General features: G+C 38.3%; 1 long non-coding RNA gene across 2 annotated transcripts in view; it reads right to left on the bottom strand.

The window, feature by feature from the left end:
* The window catches only part of LOC125183042 (uncharacterized), a 525,727-nt gene that overhangs the window by 139,608 nt on the left and 373,331 nt on the right, over window positions 1-12,788 (bottom strand). For both annotated transcript variants that reach the window (XR_010825017.1, XR_010825016.1), the window contains exon 5: window positions 4,420-4,538. This is a non-coding gene — a long non-coding RNA (uncharacterized lncRNA). The remainder of the gene's footprint in view (window positions 1-4,419; window positions 4,539-12,788) is intronic.

A 12,788-nucleotide genomic window follows, 5' to 3' on the forward strand; every position in this document is an offset into this window, starting at 1 on the left:
AAAAGTATTTAAGGCCTCCACTCCAACACTTTAATTTTACTTGTAAAGCAGAAGAACAGAAAACAGTTTATTTCCTTAACCTGGATCAATATACAAAATAATTGCTGAAAGCTAGTGGAGTCATCTTATGTTGGATAAAATGCTAATGAGAGTACAGTTGAAAAGAACAATTTATCTTATTTTCCTTGTAATACTTGTCTCTTGTAGCTGATGAATCCTACCATGACTCTAGATATCTCAGATTTTTATTCTTTGTGCTTAAAATGAAATGTCTTTTTCATCTTTTTACACAACTTTGGACATCCATTTTGGAGATATTTCCCTATTTTATGTTTGGCCTCCTCTTCAAAAACATGCCACAATACGTTTCTTATTTAAACCTCCATTTTTAAAAAAGGAAAGTTTTGAGTAGAAAACATTAGGTCATGTCAATCAATGTAACTTTCTCTTTGAAGTAAGTTATGACTGATTTATCAAGAAGAAAATTCCAGAAAAGGCTTTGGCATGCCACCTTCAGTTTTTCTCTGTAAAGCCAGGCCCCTTATGGCTGTGCTCCCTTTGACTATCTTGAGGACCCTCCCACGGGCTTCAAGTTTATCAATATTTTGTACTGGGGTTCCAAAACTGAACTCAGTACTGCAAATGTGGGTTAAAAGGTGCCAAGTAAGGGGAAATATTTGCATTCCATGGTCTACGGCTTTCCGACTATGTGATCTAGACTATTTTTGTCTATCAGAGAACACCATCTCCTTTCATTTAGTGGAGACCTTTATCCTGTTTCCACACTTTGTCTTCAGAATAATCTATATATTTCAAGTAGGTCAACGTTGCTATTCATCCCAATTTCACCAAAGGGAAAACAAACAAAGAAACAACCCCCCACAGAACAACAACAAAATCTCATGCTTTCAGCCTTGTGCATAACGCACACCTCAGTGTGAGGTGAGGCTATCTGGGCTGCAGGTATGAGCAGTAATTTATGCTGATAGACTCAGCCACCGTTTGAAGCTGGTTTTTTCCACAGATATCTGCGTGTTTGCCTCTGACTAATGACAGATAGTTTATAACCTAAAGAAGCAGATCACTGATACATGCAATTTTTAAAACGTGAGTGGAATTTCAGATTCCTTTTCACCCACTTTTTGTGCAAAGTATGGGGAATGTGGCATTAATTAAGAATACATTTCGCTATTTCCATTTGCATAAAATGCAATGAGATATTCATATTTGATGGCAATTTCTATTTTGACAGAGCAAGTTTCAGTGAGCATAACATTGTCTACAATTGGGGAAAAAAAAAAAAAAGCTCAAATGACCTATGAGATCCTTTCGTTAAGAAGATGACTTTCTTCCCAAAATAAATCTGTTCCTACTATACCATGTTATTCCACTCTACTATAGTAACTGTCACAGTATTCTCTAAAAATTACCTTTTGGAAGATTTACAGATGACCATCCCCCAGCATCTTACTGAGCCAAAATATGTGTGTGTGTGTGTGAATTAGAACCACCTAATCAGGTTGTAACTATGACTTAGATGACCCCTGCCTGCTCTTCTTACCGATGCCGTGGCTCCTGTAGCATGGTACACAGAAAAGGTTGAGAAAAACTCAGACCCAGATGCACTCTTTGAATATTCTTGTAGTAGTTTATACACTGGAGTTCAATCTGATACACCTTGCAAGTGGAAAATGCTCAGCAATGTTTAGAGAAATTTAGAGAAGTCCCCACATTTGTAAATAAAGCAAGCGCAGACTACCCCACTACTTTTGATTTGAAGGACTACCTAAGTCCTTCCTGAGTAAAGTTTTGGCACATTTTCTTCCCTCTCTGAGCAGAAAATACTGCTGAAGAGGAATAACTGTGCAGTATTTCCCATTACGACCAATAAATAAAAAAAAAAGCACAAACAAAAAAACAACCAATCAAAAAAAAAAAAAACCTTTCCCCAAATGCTGGGTGTCAGAAAATTTAACGAGACTCGCATACATCCAGTTTTCCTTTTTCTATCTTGCCAGCAAATTTCTACAGCCTACGATCCACTACCTCTACTAAACACAGCTAGCATGCTATGAACATGGAACAGCACTGTCAGGGAGAAAAACTACACAATATTTAGGTATACTGAGCTGTTCCTGAAGAGCCACTGCACAAGTTCATGGTCTTTCTCAGTCCTTACTAAGGAAATAGAAGCTTTCCCATACTGCTTACAGTACAGGATAGGTTATGTCCAGCTTAGTAACAAATCAATACAGAGATAGGTAAAAACAAGCAACTGCTTTGTATATCAGTATCTATCTATCTATATATACAGAATCATAGAACAGAATCCCGAGTTGGAAGGGACCCATAAGGATCATCAAGCCCAACTCCTGGCACCGCACAGGTCTGCCCAAAAGTTCAGACCATGTGACTGAGTGCACAGTCCAATCGCTTCTTACATTCAGACAGGCTTGGTGCAGTGACTACTTCCCTGGGGAGCCTGTTCCAGTGTGCAACCACACTCTCGGTGAAGAACCTCTTCCTGATGTCCAGCCTAAACTTCCCCTGCCTCAGCTTAACACTGTTCCCGTGGGTCCTGTCACTGGTGTTTACGGAGAATAGGTCACCTGCCTCTACACTCGCTCTTGTGAGGAAATTGTAGACTGCGATGAGGTCCCCCCTCAGCCTCCTCTTTCCAAGGCTGAACAGGCCCAGCGACCTCAGCCGCTCCTCATATGTCTTCCCCTCTAGGCCCTTCACCATCTTCATCGCCCTCCTCTGGACACTCTCTTAACAGTTTAATGTCCTTTTTGTACTGTGGTGCCCAGAACTGCACACAGTGCTTGAGGTGAGGCCGCCCCAGCGCGTAATATCTATCTATGATAGATAGTCTATATCAACATATGTCAATAGTATCCATAGATAGTTAAAGGTCAGTGACCACACAGGATCATGGAACAACAGAGGTTGGAAGGCACCTCTGAAGGTCATCAAGTCCAACACTGTGCTCAGAACAAGAATAGCTTGCTAAGTGACATGTTCAGACTGGTTTTGGGTATCTTCAAGGATGGGGACACTATGCTCTCCCAGGGCTTTCCTTCTCGTGTTTGACCACTGTCCTGGGGAAAAATAATAAATACCCTAATATCTAATCACAACTGTCCTTAAGTGTAATATGTGACCACTGCAATAGAATGTGCCACTGGTCCTTTTGCTGCATGGCTCCAAGAAAAGTCAGTCTTCATCTACTTTGCAGCCTCCAATTAGGCAGTTGTAGGCAGCAGTAAGACCTCTCTTGCCCTTCTCTCCAGGCTGAACAAACCCAGCTTTCTCAGCTTCTCCTCATATGTCCTGCAGAATTAAGATTGCTATGATGTTCCTTGGGTCAGAGACCTTGCATTAAAAAGCATTCATGTACACAATCAACTGTAGTACACCTCTGATTTGGTTCTTCTTCCCCCTATACACGCAGAGATTTCACTGCACATGTAGAGCAGCAGGATGAAATTACAGGAGAGACCTAGAACCAAACACTGAAGATGTACAAATCTTCCAAGTCTCATTGCTTCTGCAACATAGGGACCTCAGGGAAAATACTCTTTCTCTGTGCTCAGGTCTCCATCTGTAGAATTATGGTATCAGTATCTCCTCTCGTAGATTTCAATTATGAAATTCACTGTCTTGAAATTATTTCTAGTCTGTGGTTTTACAATGCCTATTAGAACACAGTAACTAGAATAATAATTACTTAAGGCAAACAATGCAAAGAAGAGAATTAGACCCACACTGCCAGTGATTCTGTAAAGTTTTAACTAGACACTACAGTGTGCTGGTAACTGTTTTGATTGGATGGCATGCTTATGTTCCTTTTGATAAATCTTTGCTGCAAGAAACATCTATTTTTTTTTTTTCCCTACATATCCACTCCCATTTATGCATTTTTTATGGAATGTCTTTTCTCAAAAAGCACAGATTTATCTGCCATTCTATGTGGCAAATTTTTCTGTGTGCAAAATAAAACTGTGTAACTTTGAAATTCCCCTTGCAAGGTAACTTTTATTCTTAACGTAATAAGACACAATTAGGAAAGCAAATCCTACAGCATAGCAACTTCTGTGTTGCTTCAAAACATCTAGATATTTAAAAAATACTTTTTGTGAGAATTTTTTATCTTCTGTGGAACATTTTCAAGTGTATCTTTTGTGACGGCACCAGTTTCGTTTTGATGACCAATCTTGTAAATAAATTAAAAAAGCATCTTTTTAAAAATTACTCACATTTTTAATTGGGGAAAGGGAGAACTCTACCCCCAAAAAATGAAAATTTAAAATTCCAAAATAGATGTTCAACAACAGTATCAGGTAAGTGTGGTCATATTTATCTGCCATCATCCCAAATCAATAGTCTTGCAAAGACATCGGAGGACAACAGACCTACCTACTAAATCACGTGTGTTTTCAGACCAAGGATGAGAGTATTTGGAGTTCTTCAGCCCCGCTGTAATGTGTGTGGCTCTTGACAGTTCACCTGATCTTTGCATTCCTTATTTTCCTCACCTATAAAAGAAACACACAAAAAAATTTGCTCAGTTAAACTAGTACAATTAAACTAGTTAAACCAGAAAACAGTTAAACTACTACAGTTCAGCAGAACAATGCAAAAGCAACAGTTACACAAAAGCAACACGTAAACAATGTGCTTATGATTCTATTCATTTAGGTTTATCATTGAGGAAAGAGACGAGGGAAGAATTTATCTAACAATATATACAGCTAGCTTTCAAAATGGTTATTATCTGTAAATTTAATAATTATCATAGCAGTTATATTACACAGAACTAGATCTGCATGTCTTAAAATGAAAATGATTATTTTTTGTCATTGTCTTTTTTTTCATCTGAAGAATTTTTCCCCTCACTGTAGAGGAAGATGACTTATGAGGACTTACTACGTAAAGAGTGTTTCACAACAGAATTAATCTTAGGAGCATGAGAAATTCATCAATATATTCTCTTGCATCCTCAAACTCTAAGTGATGCCTGATTTGAGGGGAGAAAACAAACCTACAGAATAAGGGGAAAACATTCTACTGAGCTTCTGGAGTAACAACTGCTTAATGTCCAGCAGCGTGCCAAGTGCATCTGCTGCTGTTGTACTCAAACTTCATTGTCTGAGCACAACGCCCTATGCTAGAAATACAATTTTAGTATGTCTATATAAAATAAAACCTATTTTAATTATGCATGCAAATGTGCAACTATTAAAAATGATGTATAACCCCAACTTTAGGGCTGAGTGGTAACTAACATGAAAATACATTTCAAAGAGCTCTGTGGATAACTGGCCAAAAAAGGATAATCTCACTGTTCATCAGCTGCTGGATAGAGAAGTCAATGGACTTAGAGCCAACGTGCTTAATGAGAGAGTTATGCCTTCACAGGGTCTTTGTCTTGAATCTCATTGAATGAATGGTGGGGATGCATTTTGTACTGTAACAGACTGAAATGTTCTCTTCTGCTTTCCCTTCTTTCTTGCATGACAGCACCATCTGTTTACAAATACATCACTGGGATGACAGTGCTCTGATGATGTACTAATATAATACATCATCAAAGTGCCATCAGTGATGATCTAATGATGTATTAGAATGCTGTTTATCAAAACCCTGTTGCTTTGATGATGTATAGGTGCAATACATCACAGAAATGTCTTGCACTGGTGGCACTGTACTGATAGAGACCTTGTGGGGAAAAATGGGTCCTGTTAAGACGCAGCAAGAGAATGAAATGCAGACAGGTTAAAAGAAAAAAATGAAAATGAAGGAAATAAACAGTCAAATGCTTAAATGAATTATATTAAGAGGAAGTTTCAAAGGTGAGGAGAAAAGGACATTGATTTCAGAAAACCAAGTTTCTAATGAAATTGGATTCATCATGGAGAGACAGAAATTTGATCACATTATGAGTGCAACAGAATGAAAAAGAACCCCAAAAAAGACCTAGTTTGTACGTAATAACTGCTTCACAGATCTAAATTCCCTATTCTCTTTCATCCTTTCCTCTAATTTATTTCTGCAAGTAGGCTCTAAAAATAAACAAGTGGTTTAAGGCTATGAATTAGAATAACAGTAATTTATCAAGAATGCCCCATACGATTCCCCAAAGCTAGTTTTGGGATACCTCATTTAAAAGACTGTACTTTTTTTTCCAGCTGGTCCTGTGCTTTTAACTGCTACACATTTCTTTGTTCACATGACCCGCAGGCATTACCCCAGAGTTTTGCACTCAGCAAAAACAAGCTGAGATCACAAGTCTGTGATATATGTATATACTGGTTGGGATGGAGTTAATTTTCTTTATAGTGCTTTGTTTTGCATTTGTGACCAAAACAGTGCTGATAACACAGCAACCAATAAAACAAGCGTCGAAGATGGTATCATAAACTTTTGGTCAAAGCTAACTTGCCCTTCCCATCAGCTTATGTGGCATGGAATCTCTCTGTGGTCAGTTTGGGTCAGCTTTCCTGGCTGTGTCCCCTTCCATCCTCTTGTTCACACCTATCCTGCTCACTGGGGGACAGGCAGAGTGAGAAACAGAGAAAACCTTGGCACTGTTTAAGTACCATTCAGCAATGGCTGAAATACTGGTGTATTACTAACACTGCTTTGGTCACCATACTGGCTGCCACCCCAGACGGACCCAGTACATATATTTCCATAATAGCATTCAGCATGCATGAGATGCTGCAACACCAAACAGATGTATTAACACTATACAGAGAAATGTAAGAGTCAATAAAATAATCTTAAAGGCAACAGATTATCCCAACTTTATTTTGTTGGTTTAACTCTGAAGCAAACTGATCTTTGCCATTTCTAGAGCACTTTGACGGAAGTTTCATTTGAAATCACAGTAAATAGGTTAAGCACATGGCAGTCTACCTGCAAAACTGGTGCAGTGTGAGCAAAGCAGAATTCTTAAAGAAAACTACAACAAAAATACTTCCATAATAATTTGGGACTTGGACTTACTGTGGTAAGTGCCCACCCAATGGAGTTGATAAACTAAATGATAAAACTAATATTTGGCATTGCATACGTGAATGGAACTGAGTAAACGTTGACACAGAAATTAGGCTTTTCACTAAAAAAGTGCATCTTAAGAAGACTACATAACCCTGCGACAAAGGCATTGATTAGTAATAAGCCTACAGCTCCCAGCTCTAGCACAAATTCCTGCTGTGACCTTAAGTTAAAGCTGTTTGATTTCTGTATGCTTCCCTCTCCCTTCCATGATCACCCTTTCCCTCCCACTCCTCTATGCATTCAGCACAGGGACTGCAGTAATAGGAGTTTATGTGTGTCTGAGCACAGGGAGGCCCAAACTTCCACAAGATTCCGGTGCTGAATATAAATAATCACAGAATAAATGATCACAGAATAACAGGTTTGGGATTTTATCAATCAATCTATATAACAAAAGTTTTCCTTTTTTTTTTTTTTTTTCCTTAAAAGAGTAAATGGATTCTGCTTGATTTTGAACAGGCTTCCTTAAAAAAAATACAACCCAGAAAGAGCTCTTTAATGCTGCCTGAGAAAAAAGGAAGGCTGAAGCATGAAGAATCTAGCAGCTGTTCCAGCTGAGAGTTCCCACACCTTTGCTCTTAAACAATAAGATTCCTTGATTTTTTATTTTTATTTTTTTTTAATAAAGGATATTTTTCTTGCAGATAGGCAGAAGGCTGCTGAGTTTGTTTTGCTGGCACAAAGCAAGTGTCATAAATTTTCAAGAGCCATCATAGTAACAAGCTCATTTCTTTTCTGTCGACCTTGTTGTTATTCATTTCAGAGGCTCTTTACAGATTCACAAAGTGTTTTTCAAACAATGCAAAAAAGGCTCCCTAAGTGACCTCCAGTGGAAAAATGACCAAGAAATGCTAACTCGGCAGCCCCTTTTGGTAAATCCGGACCACATCACCCCAATGACAAGGCTCGTTGGTACAGAAAACAAGCACACTACTTCTACAGAAGAGCCAGCTGCCATTCCTGCTCCAGTGCTGGGATGCTCCAAAGCTTAAGACCAACTCCAATGAGCAAACGGAATTATTTTGGTAAGTCTAGGCTTCCAACTGAATTATATTCATATTTGTGTACAAATATACAAACTATGTACACAAATCCCTCAGAGCGTTATATTTTCAGTATGTTCCTAGAAAAAGAGCACGTGGTAAAAATTAAAAAGCCAGTATAAATTTTGAAAGTGATTAACTACTTTATTGGCTCTAGTTATTACTATTCCTGATCAAGAGGTCACCAGACTTGCAAGTCTTCAAGGGACACACTAAAGGTACACAACTGTCAAAAATAAGTTTGGTAAGCACACTAACACCCTTTTGTATTTTCAGAAAACAACCTTATTCCATATTAAAAGTCAAAGAAAATCTGCAACATATCTTGTCGTTTTCTGTTCATAAACTGGCTTGCAAAAGAGCCTTTCCTGACTTTGTAACTCAAAATTACCTGTTCTTTCTTTCAACATATTATTCTCTCTCCATAGACTGTTCAGTTACAAAGTGCAAGTAAATTACACAATCCCCTCTTCAATTTATTTGAGTAGAATATACTGCTTAGCATGTGCATATTTGAAGTTCCTTGCATGACAGCAAGGTGCATAGATCATTAAATCAGGAAAAGGAAGAACAAAAACGTCGTGTCTTACTATCCAACATACATTTTATGACTGAGTACACAATGCTAACTTACTCACAGGTCATTCTGTATTGGTGAAGTTTTATTGCTTCAGGCTCAAGTTTCCAACACTGACTGCTTTTAGGCACTTAAAAGAGCCTGATTTTCAGAGACAAAGTCAGTTCCCTTCCAGACCTTGGGACCTGATGATTTTGACATCAAAACCAAAATGTTGAATATGAAAGCTGAGGTCTTGCTGCTCACAGGCAATGAATACAAAGAGATCTTGAACTCTAGAAAGCTGAAAGGTAAGTATTCACACTCATATGTAGAAATTCAGCCACCAAAATACTTAACACGTTTAATCTAGTCTACTACCAACAAACAGATGCGTCACTGACAGACTAACCTTTCATGATCAAGACACTAGGCAGACATATCTTCTATCAATGCAGATGATTAAATGGAAAATAGCAGGCAAACTTTGAAGTTCAGCTTCGTCATAAAGTTTGAAGTTTATTACATAGATACCATCTGAAATGTAAATTCTGCCATTGTACAGGTTGCAGTGTTGTACTTGCTAGCCCAGCTGCAATACTAGAAGTTAGTTGGACAGTCCAGTACTAGTGGAGTTTAATGGCAGAAAGAATTTTATTTTTCCCTCTTCATTATGCCCATGAAAAAAAAAATCCAAAGACGGACAGTACCATTTGTTTGTTTCACTTAAAAGTGGCAGTTGCAGATGTTGGGGCCATCGCCATTCATACAAGTACTCTCACTTCTTTGACTGCTGACCCTAAAGAACTCTTTAAATGTCACGAAGGCTGGAGTTGTAGAGAAACGTCATGCCTTTACTGTAACAGCAGAAAAAGAGTAAGTACCTGGATGGAATGATTTATGTGTGATCGGTTGGAGGCCACTGAGCAGCTCCGAGCTAAAGTAGAATATAGAAAACTAAGCCAGGTGCAATAACAGCCTTGCTAGGACTCGCATGTTTCTCACAAAGATTTTTGCCTAGGGCCTCTACCAATATGAAGGGAATGACCACTTTTCATGGAAGAAGTAGGGGTTTCTTGGTTTAATTTCTTGGTGTTTGACAGAATGTTTGATTTGACAGATGTCTTGAACAGATTCCAGCAAGACACACAGATTTGAAGCTTGAAGGGTAGATACCAAAGATTTACAGCACCTTGCCTGGAGAAAACATTGGTTGCTCAAAGAAATGGCATACAGTTTTTCCCTGTCAGTGTCACCCACTGTAAGACCATCCAGTACATCATCTTTTAAGTGCTGAAACTGAATAGAGCATTGGCAAAATGCTTCGTATTTGCATGAATATGAAAAGATTCTACATTCAAATGGCAGAGCAGTCCAGAGGTGAAGACCTTACAGTTTTAAAATGTTTTACTTCCATCAGAGGTGAAATAGATTGTCAATTATTCAGTGTAGACTTCAAGATGTTTTTGTAGCCTAGCCAGAAATTCTGAATATTGTGCAGCCTAAAGGCTTCAGTGGGTTGATGATGGTCAGAATTGCATGAAGTTTCCATCTTAGTGCTCCCTCTGAATATTCACAGCACGAGCAAGGCCTCAGACTTGGCTTGGAATCCAACCCATGAGACTATGCCCTTATGTCCTGAATAATTCAGCATTATAGCTATCGAATGTGCAACCAGCATACAGGAGGGGCCTAATACTGGGCTACTCCAAAGTGACAGGATGAGAACGAGCCCTGCAGGTGGATGACCAGTGCTTGAGTTCCTGCAACCAGGAAGCCAACTAACCATGCTTCACATCAGGCGAAACCGAGTGTCAACATGGATTTTTGCAAGTGTGGCAACACACTGATTGCATCATTATGTGTAAAGATCTGCTTAATATTGTAAGATCCAACTCCTGACTGTTCTAGAGCAACCAGAATCCCTGGAAGAGTGAAAACCATTATGTGGTGATATAGAAGAGATTTCTGGAATACCAGGGGCTGCTATTACTTAACAAAATAATGAGATATCCAATGCTCCAATAGTCTGACATACCTGATCATTAAACCAGGTCATACTTTGTTAGAGTGCCAAACTTTTTGTTGTTGATTTCCGAGACCAGAATTTAAAGAAGGAATGAAGTTTTAGTTAAATGGAAGGAAAATGGCCCAGCTGAAGGCAACACTTGTAGAACAGATTTGCAAACAGATTTTTCTTTCAGAAAAATCCAGAGGCATACAACTTCACATACAACCAAATCAATGATTTACCACCTCATTTCATTGTTAATTTAATGGTTCTGTTCATTCATAAAATAGAAATACTACAAGGTGAAACATGAACTGAAATTTAAACACCTCATTAGAGTTACATATTATTTTGTCTCCTAAATATATTGCTTTGTCAATGAAACACGGTGGTTTATGTGAGATGTCTACCAGACTGTTGCTTTACAGTTATTTGTTTGAGTTTGATTTTACTGTGCATTTCCCTGATCTACATGTACCTAATTTGGTTTGCATGCAACTCACTCAATGATATTATAATGATTTCTAAGGTATTTGTATTGATTTCACTTTACAAAAAAAGTCAAAATGAAATTAATCGTAACAAAAAGAGACCAAACTCAATCTATGGAGTTTTCTCCATAGAAAAACTTATTGAAGAGAGATGATCCAGAAAAGCACTTCAATTTTCACATTTAAGTTGTATTTGAAAAAACTTGATTGCTGAAAATATTTGATCAATACTTGTCATTTCTCATTTGTCATTTCTCAATAGTTGCAGGAATTCATTATAACACAGAACTGAAGACTACCAAGATAATTAAGTGGATGCATCTAATCCATAAATGTACTATAAGAAAAATGAATTCTGGGGTTTCTAACCCTTTGAAAATAGAAATGACATTACTAAAGCAAATCTGAATCTAATGAATGCAGAAAAACGGTTGACTTCTATCAAATTAGTCTTCACATTCAAACTACTTTTTCCTCAAAATTTCACAGCAACTTCCCATTTAACCGAAATGCCTGCTGAATTGGAAAGATCACGTCAACCTGGAATTTTACACAAGGGAGAAATTATGATGCAATGTGTCATTAAACCTTCATTAAATAATAAACAAACTTTCTAATAACTCTGCTAACCAATAATCTGTTTTACATAGCTTTATATACCAGCAAAACAACCAGAGTAGGGGGCAGAAGAAGCTAGCAGACACAACAGAAAGTCAGAAAGGATTGGATCGCTACACCTCAGCAAAAGCTTCTCTTGCAGAAAAAGAAAATGGTGTAAATCAACACCAAGCATTCAGGGTGTTGCCCTTCTGTTTAACAAAGCAGTGTGGAGGAGTTCACTCAGATTTTAATGTAGCCCTATCAAATTACGCCCATTGCCTCTCTAGCCAATTATTTCTCCAATAATGCAAGCTTTTGTCATATCGTTTATTTTTCTGTTAAACCGAATTTACAAATACGGCAGAGGAGCAAACTTGCCACCACATTAACACATGCTGTGAGAGAGTACAACTAAGTAAGGCAAGGCTTTTGCTACCAAGAGATGACAGATTAGATTTTAACAAGAATAATACTGGACAGTGACTACCGATCCCTGCCCTGCCCCCCCATATAAAATCCATTAAAAAAAAAAGAAAACATGAAGTGGAACGTAAAACAGGAGGAGACTATTTTCCCAGGATTTGTATTGCTATGATTCAAGTACAAAACTAAGGCAAATGACTCAATTGAAATAGCTGCTTACAAGATCAAGGAAGTTTCAAGTCATATCAGAGAATACAGCAGAAAGTCCTCTGCTTTCAGGGGGCGCTCACAGAATTCTCCAAGACCTTCCCTCGGGTGGCAGGGGTATCTCAGACCACACAGAGGACTCCCTCTCCTACAGCAAGTTTATAAATGAGAGTCAGCATCGAGTACAGGAGCTGCATTCCTTTGTCATTGTTCTTTCCTTGTCCTCCACCTACATGCTTGCCCTGCCCTAATGGGAAACATTGAAGGACTTCAAGAATGGCAAGAGCTTGGACCCGCACCATCAGGGAAGAAAAAAGAAATCACAATAGGTATTATAACGCCTTTTAGAACATAGCCCCATGATCCCCATAAAGATAGTGAACAAGACAACA

This window comes from Anser cygnoides, chromosome 15, assembly GCF_040182565.1.
Source record: "Anser cygnoides isolate HZ-2024a breed goose chromosome 15, Taihu_goose_T2T_genome, whole genome shotgun sequence".
NCBI classification, from domain to species: domain Eukaryota; kingdom Metazoa; phylum Chordata; class Aves; order Anseriformes; family Anatidae; genus Anser; species Anser cygnoides.